General features: G+C 46.6%; 1 long non-coding RNA gene across 1 annotated transcript in view; it reads right to left on the bottom strand.

The window, feature by feature from the left end:
• LOC137653199 (uncharacterized) overlaps positions 1 to 20,443 on the bottom strand; it is a 136,947-nt gene extending 116,504 nt beyond the window's left edge. Inside the window, exon 1 of the long non-coding RNA XR_011046423.1 lies at positions 20,277 to 20,443. This is a non-coding gene — a long non-coding RNA (uncharacterized lncRNA). The remainder of the gene's footprint in view (positions 1 to 20,276) is intronic.
• Between the last annotated feature and the right edge of the window lie 4,461 nt (positions 20,444 to 24,904).

Genomic DNA, 24,904 nt, shown 5'->3' with positions numbered 1-24,904 from the left:
CCTGCTGGTCTCCTCCTTGCGGGCTGGCAGCTAAGTCTCCCGTCCCCGGAAACTCTTCCTGGGGCGAAGCGTGGACGTTCTCCCTGGGAGCAGCGGGTTCCTGGCGAATCCTTGAAGACGATTTCGGGATGGTCTTGGAGTCCTTGGGTTCCCTCCTGGGAGGGATACAGGATCCCAACAAAGAGGTTCGGAGAGCACCTTCCGCGCGAGACGATTCTCCTCCATGAAGAGAAGGCTCCCCCCTTGGTGCCGAGGGGGAGACTATCACCTCACTGGACTCACCCGAGGACGGAAAAGCCTCGTCCACGGGAGAAGGAGAAAACGCCTGCGAAGGGGATGGGGCCTTCCCGACAGACCTCTTAGGAACCAACTTCTCCCTGGGGGAAGTCACCACAAAGTCCACTCCTCTCCTTCTCTTCAGCGGAGGTGAGGCAGTCGTTGGCTTGCGCCCCTGATCGGCGAGTGGTGGCTTCATAGCCTTCACTAACGCCCGCATCAGAGGACCAAACCAAGTCTGTCGCTCCACGGACGCAGAGTCCGAAATCCCCGCTGGAGGGAAGGGGATCGGGCGATCCTTCGGAGTGGACACCACTGAACCTGCCTGAAAAGGAAAAGGGGAAGAAAGACGCACTGACCTCTCTGAAGTGTCTTCCCTGTCCTGCACAAGAGACCTGCGCTTTGGTGGAGGTCATCCTGAGCGCGATCTGGCGACACGCGTTCCTGCTGCTGTCACGGGCTGCGAGATTCGGCGCGAACGGTGGTCGCGCGGGCGGGCAGGCGAGTGGTTGCTCGGGCGCGCAGCAGGCGAACACAAGCGAACGAGCGCGTGGGCGAGCCGGTGAACGAACGCGTTGGCGAGGGAACGTGTTGACGCGCGGGCGAGCGAGAACGCTCCGAAGATCACTGACGACGTTGGTCAGGAGACCTGTAGCGCGTGGGAGAGCGATTGCGAGCAGGCGATCGGTGGTGCGCTGGTGAACGCTGGCGCGCAGGCAAGCGATGGCGCGTTGGCGCATGGTGACACGTTGGCGAGCGATAGTGCGTAGATCGCGTAGGTGAACGACCGCGCGAGGGCGACCCACCCATGTCCTTCCAGATCTTCTGGGCGACGGCGCGTTGGAGAACGCTTGAGCGCAGGCGATAGGTCACGCGGGCGGTCTGGAGATCGCCAATGTTCAGGTGATAGCTGACGAGCAGGCAATTGTTGAATCGTCTGTGATCGCTGGCGAGCAAGAGGGCGACACGTGGAATCCTGCGAGGGAACAGTCGGCGCGGGGCGCAAAGGCGAACGTTCACGAACAGGTACAGGAACAGGAGGCGCGTGTGTGCACGTGCGTTTTAGAAACACGCGCTGGAGAACGCGAGCGATGTTGTGCAGGAACAAGCTGAGGATCGCGAGGGCGCTCAGGAGACTGATGGCGCGCGGGGGCGCACAACAGGAACTGCAGGATATTCGGAGACCCCAGGGGAGCGCTGGCGAGCAGTGGGGCGATGGTCCTCAGAAAAGCGCTGACGGTGACGGTCAGAAGAGCCCTGACGAGCAGGAGAGCGCCTGTGCGCTAACACTGCAGAAGGGTGAGCAGGGGAACGCTGGCGCGCTGGGCGCTCAACAGGAACAACAGGTTGAAGGATGTTCTCAGGAGAGCGCTGGCGAGAAGAGGGGCGATCATCAGGAGAGCGCCGGCGAACAGGAGATCGCTGACGAACAGGAGAGCGCTGACGAGCAGGAGAGCGCCTGTGCGCTAACACTGCATGCGCAAGGGAAGAATCCCTTTGCCCCGAAGGGACCGTTGCCCGTCGGGTGACGAGGTCAGGTTGCTGAACATCTGCCCCAGAAGTTGAAGGTCTGGAAGGCGTAGGAGACCAATCCCAAGAGAGGTCTTAGGAAGCTGGAGCTGCAGGCTGTTTACGGCGAGGAGAGTCCCCTTCGGAGGAAGAAGGAGAAGATCCAAAAAGGCGCCTCTAAGCACCCTTATAAGGAGACGGGAGGCCCTTGCGACGCAGCGGACGGTGAGCCTTACGGCGAAGGTGGCCACGAGGAAGATCGTCAGGACCATCAGTTCTCCGAAGGGGAGTCTCAGTCAAAGCACTCCCCTTAGAGGGAAGCTAGACAGCAGAAGAGCCCGTAGGACTCCCTTCCCCCTTCGAGGGATGTACGGAAGGGGGAGGAGAGCCGTCAGCACCAACATCCACAACTGCACCTGCAGAGGATTGACCCGCCCCGTCGGAAGCCTCTGTCACCACGACGTCGACGATAGACAGAGGATCTACCTCTGCTATCACCGGCGACTGCTTAACAGCGGCCCCTAACTGGACAAGGTCAATCAGGGCTACCCTGGAGGGCAGGCCCTGAAGCCCCAGGGAAGCCCAAATCTGAAAAAGATCATCGTTAGACAAAGATTCATCAATAACCTCCCCCGGGGGAGGAGGAGGAACCGCCCCGCTATGGGAGGCGACGCCCTCTCCCCCAACCCAAGGTCGGGAAACAGAACTAGGGCCTGCGCTCCCACTCGGCCGACTCTCCTTAGGAGCCGAACGAGGGGGAGCTTCGGAGGAGGTTTGGGCGGCGAAAGAAGAGTCCCGAGAACCTTCCTCCTTCAAGGCAACCCCGGAAGGAGAACGGTCTCTCTTGGACTTCTTCTTACGCCGGCGGCCAAACCTCTCCCACTGGGAGGCAGACCACTCCCTGCACTCACTACACGTATTCTCCAGATCACACCGTCGGCCTCGACACTGCGGGCAAAGGGTGTGAGGATCAGTGTCCACGGCCAACATAAAAGTACCACAAGGGAGGCCAGCAATTCCAGGGCACTTGCGCATAGCGAACAATAAAGGTGGTCAACTTCTAAACACACACACACAAACAAAGAAAAAGCAGAAAAAGATTAAGGCTGTCAACGAGGACGATGGACAGACAAGTCTGTTCATCGCCGGAGCCAAAAGTGAAGTGAAGCAAATCACCGGTGTGTGGGGGGGGGAGGGGTAGCAAGCTATCCCTTCCCCTACCCCCCTCTAACTAGCGCGGGGTAGTTAACCCTCGTTAAAAACTATTGGCTCGTCATTTCAGCTACGCTAAAAGGTAAACCCAATGTAAATAGCGTGGTTTGTATTTCGGTTACGGAACAAATCTTTCTAGTTAAGATTTATTTATTCTATTGTCATGGGTTGCATTGCGGCTGGTAGGTCGCCCTGTGCGACAACAGGCGTTATCACCCGGAAATTAGCAGGTCGCATGTGCAACAACGCGTCAAAAACGGATTCATAACACCCAACCGCACGGCTGATAAGACTGCATAAACGAAGATAGTTGCTGTTTCATATCTAACAGCAAAGACCAATTAGGATCAATCTTAGGCGACACGTGTGCAGCATTTTCCAAACACAACCAGCCTTCTTCATCGATTTCCATAGCGCTCCCCACTTTCGGGAGATGAACACCAGTCTGGTGGCAGCCCCGCGCGTCCGCATCTGACTGACGCTGACGCTGCATGAACCGTAATACACGAAGAATGTTTCTAATTTTGGTTTCAGCTTCGCGCCTGATGCGCGTCATCGCTTAATGTTAGAAAATGATATTTTGATTATAAAATAAATTTTTGAATATACTTACCCGGTGAATATATAATAGCTGACGTCTCCGACGGCTCGACAGATTCCAAAAACTCGCGAGCGATCGCCGTGAAGGTTGCGGGTGTGACCACCAGAGCCGACTATTGGCCAGATACCGCATATACTTGTAAACATCTCCAGTTCTTCTCAGTCCCCTAGGTCTCTATCGGGGAGGAAGGGAGGGCCTTTAATTTATATATTCACCGGGTAAGTATATTCAAAAATTTATTTTATAATCAAAATATCAGTTTTAAATATTAAACTTAGCCGGTGAATATATAATAGCTGATTCATACCCATGGTGGTGGGTAGAGACCAGTATTAATACAATAAAGGCGTATATGCTCAAGAGTTTTTGACAATTATTCAAAAAACAGACTTAAGTATAGGTACCTGGTAAGGAAGCAGACTCTGATTATTACTCTGCCTCATTAGTCCGCTATCCTCACGAAGCCCAGCGATCCTCTGAGGATGCTGAAAGACTCCCAGGATCTGCTATAACCAGGGTGAACACCCCTATAACAGGACCTCATCAATACCCTTAATCTGGGCGCTCTCAAGAAACCATATTTTGACCACCCGCCAAATCAAAAAGATTGCGAAAGACTTCTTAGTCTCCCGTACAACCCAAAATAAGATTAAAAATTTCAAGAGTAGATTAAAAGGATATTGGGATTAAGGGAATGTAGTGGTAGAGCCTTCACCCACTACTGCACTCGCTGCTACGAATGGTCCCAGTGTGTAGCAGTCCTCATAAAGAGTCTGGACATCTTTCAAGTAATATAAAGCGAAAACCGACTTGCCTCTCCAAAAGGTCGCGTCCATAATACTTTTAATGGGTCTATTTTGCTTAAACGCTACAGAAGTTGCTATCGCTCTAACTTCATGAGCCTTGACTTTAAGTAAATTATGATCCTTCTCACTTAATTGAGAGTGTGCCTCCCGAATCAAGTCTAATAAAATAAGACCACGCATTCTTAGACATAGGCAAAGAGGGCTTTTTAACGGAGCACCATAAAGCCTCTGAACAACCTCGTCGCGGTTTAGTTCTGGATAAACAAAATTTAAGAGCTCTAACGGGGCACAGCACTCTTTCAAGTTCATTCCCCACAATCTCAGAAAGACTGGGGATTTCAAATGATTTAGGCCAAGGACGAGACGGAAGTTCATTCTTGGCCAAAAAAAAAACCAAGTTGAAGAGCGCATACTGCTTTATTAGCGGAGAAACCGATGTTCTTGCTAAAAGCATGTATCTCACTAACCCTTTTAGCCGAAGCCAAGCTCACCAAAAAAAAGTGTCTTGAGGGTAAGATCCTTCAGGGAGGCTGAATTTAATGGTTCAAACTTGTCTGACATAAGGAACTGTAGGACCACGTCCAAGTTCCAAGCAGGAGTCGAAATATGACGCTCCTTGGAAGTCTCGAAAGACTTAAGCAGGTCTTGGAGATCTTTGTTATTAGAAAGATCCAAACCCTTATGCCTGAAAACAGAAGCTAACATGCTTCTGTAGCCTTTAATGGTGGATGCAGAGAGGGAGCGACCGTTTCTCAGATAAGGCAGAAAATTCACAATCTGCGCTACAGAGGCCGTTGGAAGAGGAAATAGAGGAGGACTTGCACCAGTCTCTAAATACCTCCCATTTCGACTGATAGGTCCTGATGGTAGAGGATCTTCTAGCCCTCGCGATCGCTCTAACTGCCTCCTTCGAAAACCCTCGAGCTCAAGAGAGTCTTTCGATAGTCTGAAGGCAGTTAGACGAAGCGTGGGGAAGCTTTGATAAAATCTCTTTACGTGAGGCTGTCGCAAGAGATCCATCCGTAACGGCAGACTTCTTGGAACGTCTACCAGCCATAGAAGTACCTCTGTGAACCACTCTCTCGCGGGCCAGAGTGGAGCAACCAATGTCAACCTGGTCCCTTCGTGAGAGGTGAACTTCGGCAGCACCTTGTTTAGGATCTTGAAAGGTGGAAAGGCATAAACGTCCAGGTGAGACCAGTCCAGCAGGAAAGCGTCTATGTGGGCTGCCTCTGGATCTGGAACTGGAAAGCAGTAAGTCGAGAGCCTCTTTGTCAGTGAAGTCGCAAAAAGATCTATGGTGGGTTGACCCCATGTCATCCATAGCTTCTCGCACACAGTCTTATGCAACGTCCACTCCATGGAGATGACTTGTCCTCTTCTGCTGAGGCAGTCCGCCAAGACATTCATTTTTCCTTGCACAAATCTCGCCAAAGGAGAGATGTTACTTGCCTTAAATGGAGTTCCTTCTGATCCGTGGATCAAAGACCCGAGCATTCCAGACTGTCCAGTGGAGCTCCCTAACCCAAATCCGATGCATCTGAATACAACACATGGTTTTGGTTCTTGATCGCAAGAGAAAGACCTTCTCGAAGTCTGATGTTGCTGTCCCACCAAGTCAGACATGTCTAGACTGAGTTGGAGATTGGGAAAGAGATACTCTCTAAGCCCTTCTCCTTGTTCCAATGGTTTAGGTGAAATTGGAGAGGGCATAGGTTGAGTCTCCCCAGAGAGATAAACTACTCCAGCGATGAAAGAGTTCCCACGAGGCTAGTTCAAACTCTTACAGAGCAACTGTTTTTCTCTCGCAAGTGAAGGACTTTTAACAGAGTTTGTTCCATTCTTGTGGGAGACGAAAAGGCCCGAAAAATCAGACACTGTATCTCCATTCCCAAATAAAGAATAGTCTGGGATGGGGTTCTGTAAGTTACGACTTCTCTACGTTCACTATGAGACCTAGCTCCTTGGTTAGGTCTAATGTCCATTAGAGGCTCTCCAGACAGCGATATAATGACGACGCCCTGATTAGCCAGTCGTCAAAATAAAGGGAGGCTCTGAATCCTCAAAAAATGTAGAAAGCTTGCTACATTTTGCAAGGGCCTTGTAAAAACAAGAGGAGCAGGAATGAGGCCGAAGCACAGTGCTCGACATGGTACATTACTTTCCCGTCCACAAACCTCAGATGTTGTTGAAAGTTTGGATGAATCGGGATGTGGAAGTATGCATCCTGAAGGTCGAGAGAGACCATCCAGTCGCCTTCCCTTACTGCTGCCAAGACAGATTTGGTAGTCTTCATCGTGAAGTTTGTCTTGACAATGAACACATTGAGCGCACTTACATCTTAAGTACTCCTGCAGTGAACGTGGCTGCCAGACCATTGGAGCCATCCCTAATAGCCTTGTTCCTGCATGACATAATTGTACAGCAATACATTGACAGCTGGAGAGACCTTCTTACTTAAGGCTCCCAGGGACCAATCCAACAAATAAAAACTTCAAACGCTCGAAAAAACTCCTAACAGGAGATGGTCTAGCTCTGAAGCCGACCATAAAATCTTGGAGCGTCTCATGGCCAGGCGACGGGGAGAGTCTACGAGGCTTGAGAAGTCTCCCTGGGCAGAGGCAGGAACTCCCAAGCCGAGAACTTCTCCCGTGTCATACCAGACGCTCGCTCTAGAAGCCAGTTTAAAAGGAGGGAAAGCAAAGGCTGTCTTCCCCAAACTCCTCCTGGTGATCAACCAGTCGCCTAGCAAACGTAAAGCTCTCTTAGAAGAGCGAGAGAGCACTAGCTTAGAAAACGACAGCTTCGAAGTAGCTAGGCCTAGCGTAAACTCTGACGGAGGCGAACGAGGAGCAGCAGTTACAAAATGGTCCGGAAAAAGATCCTTAAAAATCAGGAATATCAGTAGGAGGAGGATCAGCAACTTCCTCATCTGAAGGAACCTCGTCCGACAATTGCCAAGTCTCATGAAAAGGAGAGACCTGACGCGGCAGCAACGCTTGACAGGCAATGTCAACAAGCAAAGGAGCAGCAGTAGCAGTAGAGGAAGCGACGTCACGCCGCTGCTGAAAGGACTGAAATCCTTGTGACTGACCAACAACAACAACTGAAGTTGATTGACGCTCGACGTCACGTCGGAACTGCCTTGACTGCATAGACTGAGCAGGCAAAACAACCTTCGACTGCGGTGATTGACGCTCAACGTCAAGTCGAGGCAACTGAGCCGGTCGGCGAACGTCAGGTCGGGGCTGCGGCGGCAGCGGCTGAACGTCAACACGAGACTGCGGCAGCGGCTGAACGTCAACACGAGACTGCGGCAGCGGCTGAAAGTCAACACGAGACTGCAGCGAGGGAGGATCCATGTCACGTGACTGACGTGAAAAACTACTGACAACACGTTTCAAAGTACAAGAAAACGTCAGCACTAACGTCAAACGGACGAGTAAATGCTCGTTTGGGCGGCTGACGGCCAGAGTCTCGTTTAGCGAAACGGCGACTCGAAAGCGAAGGTTCATCGTGAACCTGCTCAACGTCATACTTCTCCATAAGGGAGGCAAGCTTAGTCTGCATGTCCTGCAGGACAACCCATTTAGGATCAACGGGAGTCAGAACGGGCCGAGACGACGGTAACGTCTGTGTTGGCAAAACATTGCCTTTACCGCGACCCTCGGACCCCGTGTTAAGCTTGCGTTTAAGAGGCGAACAGTCTTCCGACGACTGCAAAGGGTCAGAGCTGTCCCAATGGCTACAGCCAGGACGCTGGACCTGTCCTGAAGGGACTGACTTTCGCTTCAAGGGTCTAGAAACCTTGCGCCAAGGTTTCTTTTGCGAAAAGTCTTCGGATGACGAGGAGAACACAGTCTCACCCGTCTTATGGTAAGGGCGATCTTGACGAGAAACGTCCGATACCAAAGAGGGAACGTCTGTACGTTGGTTAAAGCCTCTCGTCCCCTTAAGTCCTACGACATTACTTCTCCCTGGTGCAGGGGAGCCTGAAAGAGGTCTCGGACTAGGGGAGCGACAAGCACGAACAAACGAACCCTCCGCAACACAGAACATGTTTTTTGCACTTACTTCACTGATATCGTATCTTTCAATAATTTCACATTAGGCATGAATAAAACTGATTTCTACCTGAAGCACGCAATTCTTCCTTACATCAAAAGGTTAGAATTGCGAAATGAGTCGTATAATGTAAGCACATTAGTACAAAATGAAACACACATGCAAAAATCAATAAACATATACATATATATCGAATAAAACGGAAATATATAAAGTTAAAAAGGATCAGTGACTGGGGATGAGACTAAACACTAGTTCACTAAGGACTACGTTTTCAATCTTTCACCGTACAGTGCCTTGGGACGAGAATAAAAACTAAAACGTTTTATCCTCTCTCCCCGTACAGAGACTTGGGACGAGAGTAAAAAAACTGAATCGAGAACAACGTTACTCGCTCCCAAACTCCTTGTACAGAGACTTGGGACGAGAATAAAGATCGGATCGTTCTCTCTTTCTCTCTCTCTCTCCGTCTCTCTCTCTCTCTCTTGTCACACACAAGAGAATGGACCACTCACCCTTCGTCAATAAACAGGTTATTTGACCAAAGGAAAAAACTGAAAGGACTAAGAAATTGAAAATTAACAAGTTCCTTTAAATTAGTATCTAAAACACTTCAGTTTGAAAGAAGAATGAACAAAACGTCAAAATCGATTTACTCTTTCTGCAAAGTGAAACCGTGATTCTCTCTTTCTCTATCGTAACGATAGAGCGCAAACTGCGTAGCATAAATAAACCAAACGTTAGTTCATTTTTGAAAAAACAGCACGAAGACTATTCAAAGAATATATTTCTTAAAATATTTTCAAAAAAAAAAATATTCATTTCATAACTCTTACAGAGCAATTGATTTAAACTTAACAAATAAAAGTTGAATGGGCTCAACGTTGTTTAACTTCGTTTTCCAAGTTAGGACCGCCTACAAGGAATAGGTAAAGGCCGCATATAAACAAAACATAAAATTTATCTTGATGTTTAGTATAAATGGAAAGCTAATCGAAGAGGCCTAATAAAGGCGGGTGAGATATAAAATATATAGAGGAAAATCTATAAATATCAACAATAATTTATAACGTGATAAAATAATTACTAAAAGCCTTAAACACACTTCCGTACACTGAAGGAAGGGTCGGCCATCTTTACTCTATGGAAAAACCAGAGATAAAAAAAAAAAAAAAAAAAAAAGCAAGGGCAAAACACTTTTCCTCTCCTTTCAAAAGCATTTCTTTTGAAGATAGTATTGAATAATCCAACACGGCGAAAGCAATAAAACCAAAACCAAGTACTTCACCAATTCGGTAGAAAACTCGAGGTCATAAAGCGAGTGGAACCAACTTGTCGACAAGACCGACAGAGAAGAACTGGAGATGTTTACAAGTATATGCGGTATCTGGCCGATAGTCGGCTCTGGTGGTCACACCCGCAACCTTCATGGCGATCGCTCGCGAGTTTTTGGAATCTGTCGAGCCGTCGGAGACGTCAGCTATTATATATTCACCGGCTAAGTTTAATATTTAAAAACACTTTTACCTCGCCTTACCTACAGCGAGGGTGAGCGTTCTGGGAATCGACAGAAAACGCTCGAGGGGACTCCTGTTCAGGTCTTACAAGACGGTAAACGCCAGGCTACGCCTCTCGCTTCCTTTCGCCGCTCGACTTTACTTCTCCCCTGGGTCCGGGAACTTGAAAGAGGTCTAAGGCTAGGATAACAACAGGTCCGAACAGAAGCACCCTCCACTGAATTGAATAAAATTCACTGCACTAATCTAGCACTAAAAATTTGCATTTTACTCTTTGGAAAAAATGATATTTCCATAATTGCTTAAAAAATGTTATTTTCATTAGTAAAATAAATTTTTGAATATACTTACCCGTTGATCATGTAGCTGTCAGCTCTGCTGCCCGACAGAAAAAACCTACGGGCGGAATACGCCAGCGATCGCTATACAGGTGGGGGTGTACATCAACAGCGCCATCTGTCGAGTAGGTACTCAAGTACTTCTTGTCAACAAAGAACCAATTTTCTCCTCGGTCCACTGGGTCTCTATGGGGAGAAAGGGTGGGTCCTTTAATTCATGATCAACGGGTAAGTATATTCAAAAATTTATTTTACTAATGAAAATAACATTTTTCAATATTAATCTTACCCGTTGATCATGTAGCTGATTCACACCCAGGGGGGTGGGTGGAGACCAGCATACATGTTAACATTAGAAGCTAAGTATTCCGTATTTCATTTTAGCAGTTATTCAAAATAACAAACATAAAATTAATAAGTACCTGGTAAGGAAGTCGACTTGAACAATTACTCTGCCTTTTTAAGTACGTCTTCCTTACTGAGCCTCGCGATCCTCTTAGGATGCTGAGCGACTCCTAGGTGCTGAAGTATGAAGGGCTGCAACCCATACTAAAGGACCTCATCACAACCTCTAATCTAGGCGCTTCTCAAGAAAAGAATTTGACCACCCGCCAAATCAACCAGGATGCGAAAGGCTTCTTAGCCTTCCGTACAACCCAAAAACAACAATAAAAACATTTCAAGAGAAAGATTAAAAAAGGTTATGGGATTATGGGAATGTAGTGGTTGAGCCCTCACCTACTACTGCACTCGCTGCTACGAATGGTCCCAGGGTGTAGCAGTTCTCGTAAAGAGACTGGACATCTTTAAGGTAAAATGATGCGAACACTGACTTGCTTCTCCAATAGGTTGCATCCATTACACTCTGCAGAGATCTGTTTTGTTTGAAGGCCACTGAAGTTGCGACAGCTCTAACTTCATGTGTCCTTACCTTCAGCAAAGCATGGTCTTCCTCATTCAGATGAGAATGAGCTTCTCTAATCAAAAGTCTGATGTAATAAGAAACTGCGTTCTTCGACATCGGTAAAGCAAGTTTCTTAATAGAGCACCATAAAGCTTCTGATTGTCCTCGTAATGGCTTCGTACGTCTTAAATAGTACTTAAGAGCTCTTACTGGGCATAGTACTCTCTCTTGTTCGTTTCCAACCAAACTGGACAGACTTGGAATCTCGAACGATTTGGGCCAAGGACGAGAAGGGAGTTCGTTTTTAGCTAAAAAACCAAGCTGCAAGGAACATGTAGCCGTTTCAGATGTAAATCCTATGTTCCTGCTGAAGGCGTGTATCTCACTGACTCTTTTAGCTGTTGCTAAGCAGACGAGGAAAAGAGTCTTCAAAGTGAGATCTTTAAAAGAGGCTGATTGAAGCGGTTCGAACCTAGCTGACATCAGGAACCTTAAAACCACGTCTAAGTTCCAACCTGGTGTGGCCAACCGACGCTCCTTCGAGGTCTCAAAAGACTTAAGGAGGTCCTGTAGATCTTTGTTGTTGGAAAGATCTAAGCCTCTGTGGCGGAAGACTGCTGCCAACATACTTCTGTAACCTTTGATCGTAGGAGCTGAAAGGGATCTTACCTTCCTTAGGTGTAAAAGGAAGTCAGCTATCTGAGTTACAGAGGTACTGGTTGAGGATACTGAATTCGCCTTGCACCAGCTTCGGAAGACTTCCCATTTTGACTGGTAGACCTTGAGAGTGGATGTCCTCCTTGCTCTGGCAATCGCTCTGGCTGCCTCCTTCGAAAAGCCTCTAGCTCTTGAGAGTCTTTCGATAGTCTGAAGGCAGTCAGACGAAGAGCGTGGAGGCTTGGGTGTACCTTCTTTACATGCGGCTGACGCAGAAGGTCCACTCTTAGAGGAAGAGTCCTGGGAACGTCTACTAGCCATTGCAGTACCTCGGTGAACCATTCTCTCGCGGGCCAGAGGGGAGCAACCAACGTCAACCTTGTCCCTTCGTGAGAGGCGAACTTCTGCAGTACCTTGTTGACAATCTTGAACGGGGGGAACGCATAAAGGTCTAGATGGGACCAATCCAGAAGAAAGGCATCTATGTGAACTGCTGCTGGGTCCGGAATCGGTGAGCAATAATTTGGGAGCCTCTTGGTCATCGAGGTAGCGAACAGATCTATGGTGGGCTGACCCCACAAGGCCCATAGTCTGTTGCAAACATTCTTGTGAAGGGTCCATTCTGTTGGGATGATCTGACCCTTCCGGCTGAGGCGGTCTGCCATGACATTCATGTCGCCTTGAATGAACCTCGTTACTAGAGATATGTTTCGATCTCTTGACCAGGTGAGGAGGTCCCTTGCGATCTCGAACAACGTCATCGAATGAGTCCCTCCTTGCTTGGAGATGTACGCCAAGGCTGTGGTGTTGTCGGAGTTCACTTCCACCACCTTGCCTAGAAGGAGGGACTTGAAGCTTCTCAAGGCCAGATGAACTGCCAGTAGCTCCTTGCAGTTGATGTGCAGTGCTCTTTGATCCGAATTCCACGTGCCCGAGCATTCCCGACCGTCCAGTGTCGCACCCCAGCCCGTGTCCGATGCGTCCGAGAAGAGAAGGTGGTCGGGGGTCTGAACAGCCAGTGGTAGACCTTCCCTGAGCAGAATGTTGTTCTTCCACCAAGTCAGTGCAGACTTCATCTTCTCGGAGATAGGAACTGAGACCGCTTCTAGCGTCATGTCCTTTCTCCAGTGAGCAGCTAGGTGATACTGAAAGGGTCGGTTGGTGGAGTCTCCCTAACGCGATGAACTGGTCCAGCGATGAAAGCGTCCCTATCAGACTCATCCACTGTCTGACTGAACATCGGTTCTTCTTCAGCATGCTCTGGATGCATTCTTGGGCTTGACTGATTCTGGGGGCCGACGGAAAAGCCCGAAAAGCTTGACTCTGAATCTCCATACCTAGATATACTATAGTTTGGGATGGGACGAGTTGGGACTTTTCCCTATTGACCAGGAGACCCAATTCCTTGGTCAGATCCAGAGTCCATTTTAGATTCTCCAGACAGCGACGACTTGACGCAGCTCTTAAAAGCCAGTCGTCCAAATAGAGGGAGGCTCTGATGTCTGCTAAATGCAGGAATTTGGCAATATTCCTCATCAGTTTGGTAAACACTAGAGGTGCCGTGCTTAGGCCAAAGCACAGGGCTTGGAACTGGTATACCACCTTCCCAAAAACGAACCTTAGAAAAGGTTGGGAATCTGGGTGGATGGGGACGTGAAAGTACGCGTCCTTTAGGTCTAACGAGACCAACCAGTCTTCCTTCCTGACCGATGCTAGAACCGACTTCGTCGTCTCCATGGTGAACGTCTGCTTGGTGACAAAGACATTTAGAGCACTGACGTCTAGCACCGGTCTCCACCCTCCTGTCTTCTTCGCCACTAAGAAGAGACGGTTGTAGAAGCCCGGGGATTGATGGTCCCGGACTATGACTACCGCTCCCTTTTGTAGCAAGAGAGACACCTCTTGCTGTATAGCTAGCCTCTTGTCCTCCTCTCTGTACCTGGGAGAGAGGTCGATGGGAGTTGTTGCTAGAGGGGGCTTGCGCAAGAATGGAATCCTGTACCCCTCTCTGAGTAACTTCACAGACTGTGCGTCTGCACCCCTGTTCTCCCAGGCCTGCCAGTAGTTCTTGAGCCTGGCTCCCACTGCTGTCTGAAGAAGATGGCAGTCAGACTCTGCCTTTTGAGGACTTGGAACCCTTCTTCTTGTTGCCACGTTGACTAACGGCACGAGTACCTCCTCTGCTGGAGGTTCTGCCACGAAAGGGCGGAATGAACCTAGACGCTGGTGAGTCCATCCTAGGTCTAGGCACGGAAGGTAAAGCTGTGACTTTACGTGCGGATGACGCCACCAGGTCATGAGTGTCTTTCTGGATCAACGAGGCGGCAATCCCCTTGATCAACTCTTCAGGAAAGAGACACTTCGATAGCGGAGCAAACATCAGTTCTGACTTCTGACATGGGGTGACTCCCGCCGACAAGAAGGAGCAAAGGTGATCCCGCTTCTTGATAACTCCAGACACGAAAGAAGCCGCAAGCTCGCCAGACCCATCCCGTATGGCTTTGTCCATGCAGGACATGATGAGCATGGCAGATTCCTTATCCGAAGGGGAGGTCTTCCTGCTCAACGCTCCCAAACACCAGTCCAGGAAGTTAAAGATCTCGAACGCACGGAAAACTCCCTTCAAAAGATGGTCCATGTCCGAAGAAGTCCAGCAAATCTTGGAGCGTCTCATAGCCAGTCTGCGGGGAGAGTCTACCAGACTTGAGAAGTTGCCCTGGGCAGAGGCAGGAACTCCCAAGCCGAGAACCTCTCCCGTGGCATACCAGACGCTAGATCTGGAAGCAAGCTTGGCCGGGGGAAACATGAAGGATGTCTTCCCAAGTTGCTTCTTGGCCTGCAACCACTCTCCCAGTACCCTTAAAGCTCTCTTGGACGAGCGAGCGAGTACGAGCTTCGTAAAGGCAGGAGCTGCTGACTGCATGCCTAAAGCGAACTCAGAGGGAGGTGAGCGTGGAGCTGCAGACACAAACTGGTCCGGATACAACTCCTTAAACAGGGCAAGGACTTTCCTAAAGTCTAAGGAGGGAGGCGTAGTCTTGGGTTCATCTATGTCGGAGTGTTGGTCGTCCAAATGCGCAGCTTCGTCGTCATCAGAGATTCCTTCATCCGAATGCTGAGGAGGAAGCGGCAAAGGAGGAGATAAAAGCTGAACGGCTGAATCCGGCAGCACGGGTGCATGCGTAGCTGCACTGGATCCAACATCATGCCGCTGTTGGTCAGTCTGAGAGCTGGCAACAACCAAAGCGGAGTGGTGGTGCGTGGTGGGGACCACCGTGGGTTGCGGAGACTGACGCACCGCGTCAAAACACGGCAGCTTGACTCCACCTTCCTGCTGATGCGGTAGCTCACGCACGTCAATGGAGGGTGCCGCACGTCGGCTAACGTCAACATGCGTCTGGCAGGGTCGACTGCGCATAGGTGGTGGAGCTCTCACAGCCGGAGTGTGGGAGCAGGCAGCCGCAGTGTCAGCTGGCCGCACAACCGTGGCAGGTTGTAGACTAACGGGTGCAGCGTCAACCTTCTCAGCACGATACTCCTGCATGAAGGAAGCTAGCTGAGTCTGCATAGACTGCAGCAAAGACCACTTAGGGTCTACAGCGGCTGGTGCGGCAACAGACGGAGTGATTGCCTGCTGCGGAACCACTCTACCTCTCTTGGGAGGTGTGCAGTCTTCGGAGGACTGCAGCGAGTCCGAACTGACCCAGTGGCTACACCTGGGCCGTTGGACTCGCTCGGAAGGGACCTTGCGCTTGAGAGGTCGTGAGACCTTGGTCCAGCGTTTCTGTCGAGAAACTTCTTCCGCAGACGAGGAATGAATGGGCTCACTCGTCTGTTTGTGGGTGGGACGATCTCGGCAAGATACGTCCTCAACCACGGAGGGAACGTCTGTCCGCTGATCAAGGCCTGTCGAACCCTTTGGTCGTACGACATTGCTTCTCCCCTGGGCTTGGGAGCTTGCAAGAGGTCCCGGACTGGGAGGACGACAGGCACGAACAGACGCACCCTCATGCGTAACACTGACACTTTTCACTGCACTGACACTCACTTCCCTTCCCACTGCACTTTTATCTTTCAACTCCCTGACGTCAGCCATGAGTTGATTGCGGTCATTCGCTAATTACTCAACTCTCTCACCAAGAGCCAGAATGGCATGCATCATATCCGCCATCGAAGGTTGATGAGAGCTAGTAGGAGGGTCGGGTGTAACCACTACAGGGGAAGGAATAGGTTGTGGGGCATGGGGAGAGGAAAAATCAATAGAGCGAGACGAACTCCTCCTGATCCTATCCTTCTCTAGCCTACGTGCATATTTAAGGAATTCTTGAAAATCGAATTCCGAAAGCCCAGCGCATTCCTCACATCGATCTTCCAATTGACAGGCTTTACCCCTACAATTGGAACAAACGGTGTGCGGATCGATAGAGGCCTTCGGAAGACGCCTAGAACAGTCCCTAGCGCTACACTTCCTGTACTTGGGGACTTGAGTAGGGTCAGACATCTTGAATTAGTCAAAGGGGGGAAATCCAAAATCTATCCAAGTCGTCAACAAATAATCCAAAATCTAATCAATGAAAGTGAGAAAGTATTGAGGATAACTTCTGCACAGCGAAAGCTAATAACTAGAGAGAATACTTCACCAAATAACGTGAAAATCAACTCCAGAAAACAACAGCGTATGAAGTAGGTCTTGCCGGTGGCACGACAGAGAGAAAATTGGTTCTTTGTTGACAAGAAGTACTTGAGTACCTACTCGACAGATGGCGCTGTTGATGTACACCCCCACCTGTATAGCGATCGCTGGCGTATTCCGCCCGTAGGTTTTTTCTGTCGGGCAGCAGAGCTGACAGCTACATGATCAACGGGTAAGATTAATATTGAAAACTAAAGTATACACGCTCTCAAACAAAATGACCCCCGTAGAGAGAGACTTACTATTCTGTCAAGGGTTTGAATGGGAATGCAAAAGTCACTGAATCCCATATAAATGCAACAAAATATTAAATATAAAATATCAACAAATTACCTGAATAGATATAAGAAAAGAATATACTGTATCTATATATTAAAACCAACCCTTATATCAAGGGGTTCCAATAAAAGGCAAATTATCACCAGTAACAATTGGAACATCTTTAGTTATTATACGAAAAATTTTAGTACAGGTATTCCAAAAACGGGTCTTTTCGGTTTGAGTGCCTATCGAATTTTAATGTTTTTTTTTATTCCAATGTATGTTATTGATGTGGAAAACCCAAAAATGATAACCATTTTGTGGAGAAATTATTTATTGATGGATGTGATAGGTAGTGGCTGTAAGGGGGGGGGGGGGGGTGTCACAGGGGCTAGGCCTAGGTAGGGGTACAGGGCCCTAGGTTAGATGGTTGTATTAGGTTCGGTAGTGTCCCGAAAATCACTGTGGCCTTAAGGGGGGGTTGCAGGGGGGGCGGAGCCCCCACCGGTAGGCCTAGGTAGGGATACAGGGCCCCTATGCTAGGTTAGGTGGGTTTTCTTAGGTTCAGTAGTGCCCTGAAAATCAAGAAAGCGCACAGAGAAATCGCAGCATTTCAGTAAGATATTGATTGATATAAGCCAATTTAAGTGTTAATAAATAATTTCTCCACAAAATGGTTATCATTTTAGGGTTTTCCACATCAAAATACATACTTTGGAATAAAAAAAACATTTAAATTCGATAGGCACTCAAACCGAAAAGATCCCCAAAAACTAACAAGTACACAACGATACACAGAATCGTGAGCTCAATATCGATTGCCAAGAATACTACGTCGCATAAACATTAACTGAACCATAACTTTCTTTAATCTCTGACTAAAGAAAAATACTAAAAGGACCAATTAATTGCAAAATAACATGTTCCTTTGATCTAGTACAAACTAAAACTTGAGTTTGTAAGAAGAATGTACTATTCATAAAAATCGATACAAAGAGAAATTGTAATATCGTAACGATAGACTGAAAACTGCGTAGCATAAACAAACTGAACGCTAGTTAATCTTGAAAACAGATCGAAGATTATCCAAAGAAAACCTATTAAAAGGACAAATATTTTCTTAAAATAACATAATGCTTTAAATTTATACCCTAATTTATAACTTAATATTCCGTAAGAAAGTATTCACTTATCATTCTTTGTAAAAGGCAAGTCAGACTTTAGCTTACATCAAATGGCTGTAATGTCATAGATGAGGCGAGATGTTTACATATCACCATTATGCTTTCGTTAGCTTTAAAATAGGTTAAAAAATTCCTAATCCTACCTTTTAAGTTATTAACACGTGATCACAGATCAAACAAACAAAATAAGTGAATGCCAGAACCCAAAAATAAGAGTACATCACCAAAAATACTGCTAAAATCAAGGTTAATCACGAGTGAATTCCAATTGTTGTGCCAGCGAAAGCGGCAGAGAAGGTCTGAATTGGTTGGAATAGTTCGGCCTATCTACCGTGAGGGCGCTAGTGTACACCTGGCATATCTGCGATTGCCACGAGTTTTGAATTTCTTCCGGGCGTCCAGGGAATATAGCCATTCTTATATAACCAGCGGGTAAGTTTTATGTTTAAAAATCAATTATTCTCTTCATTTTATCTAACTATTTATCCTACATAGTTTTCACATAAATACTTGTTCTGAACAAGTTTTCCATGCAAGTTCATTCATGTTTACTTTGTAAACTCCGTGCTGTTTCCGTTAACCAATCACGTGCCCATACGTATGATAACTTTTCACAAGGGGGTTAATGATTTTCCTCCCCCTTTCCTCATTTATTCAAGTGCTCGCATCAATCCCTTCGCAAGCCCTTTGTCAGTGTTAAGCCTCTGATTGTATTCTACTAGTTTTGTGCTATTATTGAACTTCCTATACAAACGGCTAATGATTGTAGTTATCTATACTTGGAAGCTGCAGGGAAATTTCTGGAAATTACCATGGTACACCCTCTGCCACCTCTGATACAGCAACAGTTACCAAAAGAACCCAATGATCCCCAACCTTCGACATCTCGAACATACAGTAAGTCATTATTTTTACTTTAAGTTCAATACCTGGTTAGTGAATGCAGTTCATTATCAAAGTCATATTGATGTTAGCGTGCACAGCTCAACATTACCGCTTGCCAGTACATATGGAGCTTGATGTTTTTATTCATCGCCGAATGAAGCAAGCCCATGGCGGAACAAAAACCATTAAATTTAGGGTAAACCATTTTGAACTGAAAATAGGCTATATGTTTTCCTCTAGTAAATAATAGGATTTCACAGAATTTGGCTTCATTTCAATTGCCAATCGCAAGCAAACAGAACAACCAGTTCGACTAACTTCTGTGGAGAGCGAAGTTAGTAGAACTGGTTGTTCCGTTTGTTTGTGATTGAAACGAAGGTCAAATTCAGTTAAATCACATTATTTACAACTGGAAAACATATTTTCTCTTTTAAATGTTTCCCCATTCGTAAATATAATTTTATCCTTTAACGAAATTTTACCAGGACTACCCAAAAAGTGAAATCTATGTTCCGCCAATCTACAAGGTCTCCAAAGAACTACAGTAAGAAGTGTAAAAATTGAGCCTTCCCTATCATAGACTATGTTCACTAGGATATTTTGGATTGGATTTACGGAGAGCATCACGAACTTCTGTTTATGTACCCTGGCATAACGAACTTCTGTCAGTTTGACGATGTTACTTCTACGTCGTTTAGTGAGGAAACCAAGCTAGTTTTTCTATAACCCCTCCCCCCTTGCTCAACATATTTTGACATCTTTTGCTTTCCTCCCATTTAGAGAACCTCCTAATTACTGTACAAGAACAGGAGAGCTGCAGGACTGCATAATTTTGAAGTAAATGGAGAGCGTACTCTTGTAAATCCATACCAAGGTGTATGTATGATAGCGGCCACCTGTATGTATTATGTCTAACTTAGAATACGGCAGTGTAAGGGAGGTTGCAGGGAGGCGTTAGCCCCCCATTAGGTAAGTAGGTATGGACAAGGCTTGTAAGTTAGGTTAGGAGGGAAAGTTAAGGTTAGTTGATGTCCATTATTAATGAAGGCGTGAGGAACTCGCCGCTGTAATACAAAGGCTCCCAAATACCAGAAACGGTAAGCTACGAATACCATTTGTGTAAGTAGGGCTCGCGGGGCTCAAACCCCAGGGAGATAAGTATACGGCTCCTAGGTTAGGATACGTGGGGAACCTTAGATTAGTGTTCTTTAGTCTGTTCAGCTTGTAAAACATGGTTTAAAATTGTCCTAACGAACTAATAAGGCTCAAAAGACACCGTTAATACATTTTAGTAATAGCTAAAATGCATTGCTTGACCTTAGTCTGTAGGCTTAAAATAACGTGGTTTTGGAGAGGTTAATTACTCACCTATAGTAGCTGCTTTGAGATTTTCTTGTTTCCTATTCAATGCTACTGGTATTCAAATTTCAAAATACGTTGGTTCCTGGTTCCTTATTGCTCACTTGGCAAAATAAGTTTGCGGGCACTCTATCCCTTTATAGATGGGTGCAAAGCTTCTAAGCTTATTAAGTTTATATTACCTGTTGTCTGTTGACTTGCATTGAAGTTCTTGTACTTGTACTTTGAGGATAAGTCTTTGCAACGGCTCCTCTATTCTTTTCTTTGTATGGTATTGTCGTTTGTCACTTGATGTCTTGTTTTATTATTTTTTTCTTATTTCCCACAATTCTTGGATAAAATTTTTTCTGCTTTCTATTTCTTTTTTATCACAATTCCTGAAACAACGAATGTCCGCTATTAGTTCACGTTAATTTTCAATATATGGTTGATGTAATAGTGTGCAGTTATTTCTTGTTTCCGTGTACATCTTGCAGTGTAAAATGTAAAGTGTTCCAATGTTTCTTCTTCATGGCCACACATACATTTTGTATCTTTATTTTTGTATCTGCCTCTCCAATTTAGATGTAAAGTGTCTGTTCTTGCCATTATCAACAGCTTGGATTTTAACGTGTTATTAAATCAGTTAACTTCTATTTCTTTCTTATAATGCTTATATATTCTTAGTGTTTCTTTCTCTTATATTTCCGACTTCCACATTTTGGTGTCTACATTTCTTACTTTCTCTTTCAATTTTGCAATAGATTGTAAGGACACCGCTCTCTACGTCGTCCAGAAAATCAACAAACTGCTCGTTTATTTGAATTCTCCTTTCGCCACACCGTGGTTTCCAGTGTATATGTATTCCGCTCTATCGGGGCTACATTTTGACATGTATCATTTCAAAACATGTTTCTGTTAACTCATAATTCGTATATTTGTAAGTGTAAAAAAACACATATATTTTGGCTGGCAATTCATTCTGATTTGGCGCCAGCGCCATCCTACCTTTCCGTCCGCACCTTGTAATATACTCCCATGCACATTTGAATAAAGTCTACGGGCCAACCAAGGGAAAGGCCCGTGCCAACAACAAGTGTTGGCTTTAATACCCCAACAACATGAATAAAGTATCAGTTGATCTTGGTGACGCTTGTCTCACTGTCCTTACAACTGGTGTGGTGAAATTTCACCGGTTTACTAAATTGCCCGATGTACTGGGCGGATCACAAGGCCTTGAAGAGGCTAGCCTCTCAAAACCCTTCAGGAATTAAGTAGAATACGGCTATATTTTAACAAATTTATTATAAAAATAATCATCTAATACGATGGAAATACAAAAAATAAACCTTTACTTGACATACAAAAGAGACACTTGACTTAATGACCACATGCGTTACTGAATAAAAACTAAGTCCGCACCGGACTCAAAATTAAGCAAAATTAATTAAACTTTTAGTAAGTTACCTCGATAAACGGCATACCGAGGCCTTTTTACGTAATTTACAAGACAACACTGATCCCCAAACACAAGGATCGATTAAATATTCATAGATACAAATTTTACAGAACACTAGCAAAACCTATATGGAAACCGACCTGGGTACAATAGGGGGGGGGGAGAGAGTATACAATTAAGGACTTACTTTGGTTGAGGACGTCGGATCAAAGAGACAGAGCTGGTCTCTGCACCCCCCGACGTCACCTTGTTCCCGCATTTTTTTCTGAACCTAAATTTCTAGATGGGATTTTTTCATCATGTTACAATAAAATGACATTAAATTTCTTAATCATAAATTACAAATGGTCGATTTCTTTAGCCTCAGCGCCTCCCCTACCAGGTGGTTGCTCTTTTGGTTCTAAAACATTCTCGTCTTGAACCACATTCATTCGCCCGCGAGTTCTCTCAACCCTCCCTCCAATTTGACGTAACGTAGGTGGAGTTAAATGGCGGGAATTTCGATTGATCAATTCGAAATTTCCGACATCCTTCACGCCCCAAAATAAAGGAGCGATGAAACGTCGGTCAATTGGACAAGGCTGGACTCGGGGTGGGGGGAGTGACTTACTCCAAGACTCTGTTAGGCTCGCTGCGTAGCGCTCCGCAACGACTCGAACAGAGTACACATAATGTACAACACACAGCAATGTTACCCCGGGGCAATGAACTCTTACAGGTGTACACAAATTAATAATCTACATGTACCCATACTACAGCTCAAATTAGGCAATGGGCCTAGCAATTGAAATGTACTCGTGTATAATACATATAAGGAATCAAATGGAACAGCAGAAATTAGCGGTAATGTACACATACATATTACAGAATTCAAATGGCAAAGCAAGTAGGCAATGGGCCTAAAACAAACAGAAATTGGCAAAGAATAGCAATGGAAATGCATACATAACCATTCAAATGCAAAGGCAATTAGGCAATGGGCCTAAGACAATCAGAAATTGGCAAAGAATAGCAATGGAAATGCATACATAACAATTCAAATGCAAAGGCAATTAGGCAATGTTCCTAAGACAATCAGAAATTGGCAAAGAATAGCAATGGAAATGCATACATAACAATTCAAAGGCAATTAGGCAATGGGCCTAAGACAATCAGAAATTGGCAAAGAATAGCAATGGAAATGCATGCATGACAATTCAAATGCAAAGGCAATTAGGCAATGGGCCTAAGACAATCAGAAAATGGCAAAAAATAGCTATGGAAATGCATACATGACAATTCAAATGCAGAGGCAATTAGGCAATGGGCCTAAATTCAAATGCAAAGGCAATGGGCCTAAGACAATCAGAAAATAGCAATTGAAACGTATTCACACAATACCAAGTTCAGTCTGCCTTTACTCACAATAATCGATACTTTTCTAGCGCTGCTACATACAGGCTATTACTTGATGGAGTACAAGAGGGAGGGGGCTGGTTCTGTGCAACGCTCGGTCTGTACGCACGAGAGACCATCCCGTCCCCGTTCTCCACGCCCTACGCACTTCCAATCTCCGTGGATTCATGCCACTTACAAACTTTCTCACTTCACCCTCCCTACCTACCAGGGAGACACTCCCTCTCTCACTTACTGTTTGCAGCTACATTTCATAGACTGTCACCCTTTAGCAGACGATCCATCATTTCTCGTTGCTTCGCAGCCGCCCTTCTCAGTGGGCGTGCAGAACGTTTTTTAACGTTTGTCTGCTTCGATTCCTTTTCACCTTCACTGTTCGCACTGAACGTATTGTTCTCATCATGAGTGTCACTGTCGAAGGTCTTGGTGGCCAGTTGTTGGGATGTCGCAGCCGGAGCCATTTCCTGGTTGTCCCCTGACGTCTCCACGATCCCTGGCATTCCGTCTGTCGAACTGTACACACCCTCTTTTCTATCGTCGTCTCCATCTCCATCATCCTCCACAGAGGGGGTAATTTCCAGGGGAACCAGATGGCTAACAGCTCGCTGTGACTCGACTCCCTCAAACAACACTTTGGCCGAACGCACGACGCCGTCGTCGTCCAGATACGTTTCTACAACACGTCCAAGGGGCCACGTAGCTCTTCTTTGATGTTCTTGTCTTACCAACACGCTGTCTCCAGGGTGCAGCTTGGAGGGTTCCCCGGACTGACAGTCGTGTCGGGCTCTCAGGGCACTCAAATATTCCTTTCTCCACCTCTCGCGGAACGCCTTCAAAGAGTCTGTTAGTTTCAAATAATGATCACGTAGCCTCCGGGAGGTGAAGGTTGTGTTGAGGTGCTCGTCCGGTAAGAGCGGTGCCATGAGGAGGACTGGGTGTCCTCTTAACAAATGGGAAGGGGTGAGGACTTCATCCTCGCATTCGTCGCCGCTGTACATAAGCGGGCGATTATTCACTACGGCCTCTGCTTCTTTCACCAGTGTCAATACGTGGGCGTTCGGTAGATACTTTTGGCCGAGGGCTATCTGGATGGCTCGCTTCGTCACCCCTATCAGCCGCTCGAAGAATCCACCCTTCCAAGGTGCTCTGGGAGTCTGAAACCTCCATTGTATTCCCGTTCTCCTCAGGAACTGCTGGACTTCATCCTCTTCGTAGAGTCCCTGCAGGAGGTGGCTGGCGGTTTTGAACGTCTGGTGATTATCAGAAGTGATGTATTGGGGGGCGCCATGCATTGCGCAGAATCGCCTTAAAGCCAAGACGAATTCTTCTGCTTCCAAGGAGGGACAGAAGTCGAGATACACGGCCCTACTGGCCATGCACGTTACTATCAGGATGTACCCTGGCTGCGTTTCAGTTTGTATGGATGCTGTGTGGTCCACTCCAACTGCTGTAAAGGGTTTCTCGAGGGTTGTTCTTTCCTTCGGTAGGGGGGGTGGTGGTGGCTGTTTCGACGAAGACTGGAAGGCGCGCCAACACTCCATACATTCCTTTACCACCCGCTTGGCAATAGAACGCAGACCCGCTGCCCAACATTTCTGTCGAAAGATACCCATTAGAGTATTCACACCACAATGTAAATGCAAACGGTGTAAATATCTTAAATAAACCCTAACTAAACGCCCTTTGGCTGGCAAGAGAATTAACTGATTAATTTCTTCTAACTTGGACACTCGTCCTCTAGTACAAATGAGTCTATCTTTCATTACTAAATTCAACTGTCTTACTAAATTGACAACTTCACGAG

The sequence above is a fragment of the Palaemon carinicauda genome, chromosome 14, assembly GCF_036898095.1.
Source record: "Palaemon carinicauda isolate YSFRI2023 chromosome 14, ASM3689809v2, whole genome shotgun sequence".
Lineage (NCBI taxonomy): Eukaryota > Metazoa > Arthropoda > Malacostraca > Decapoda > Palaemonidae > Palaemon > Palaemon carinicauda.
This window is presented reverse-complemented; position numbering and strand designations above follow the sequence as displayed.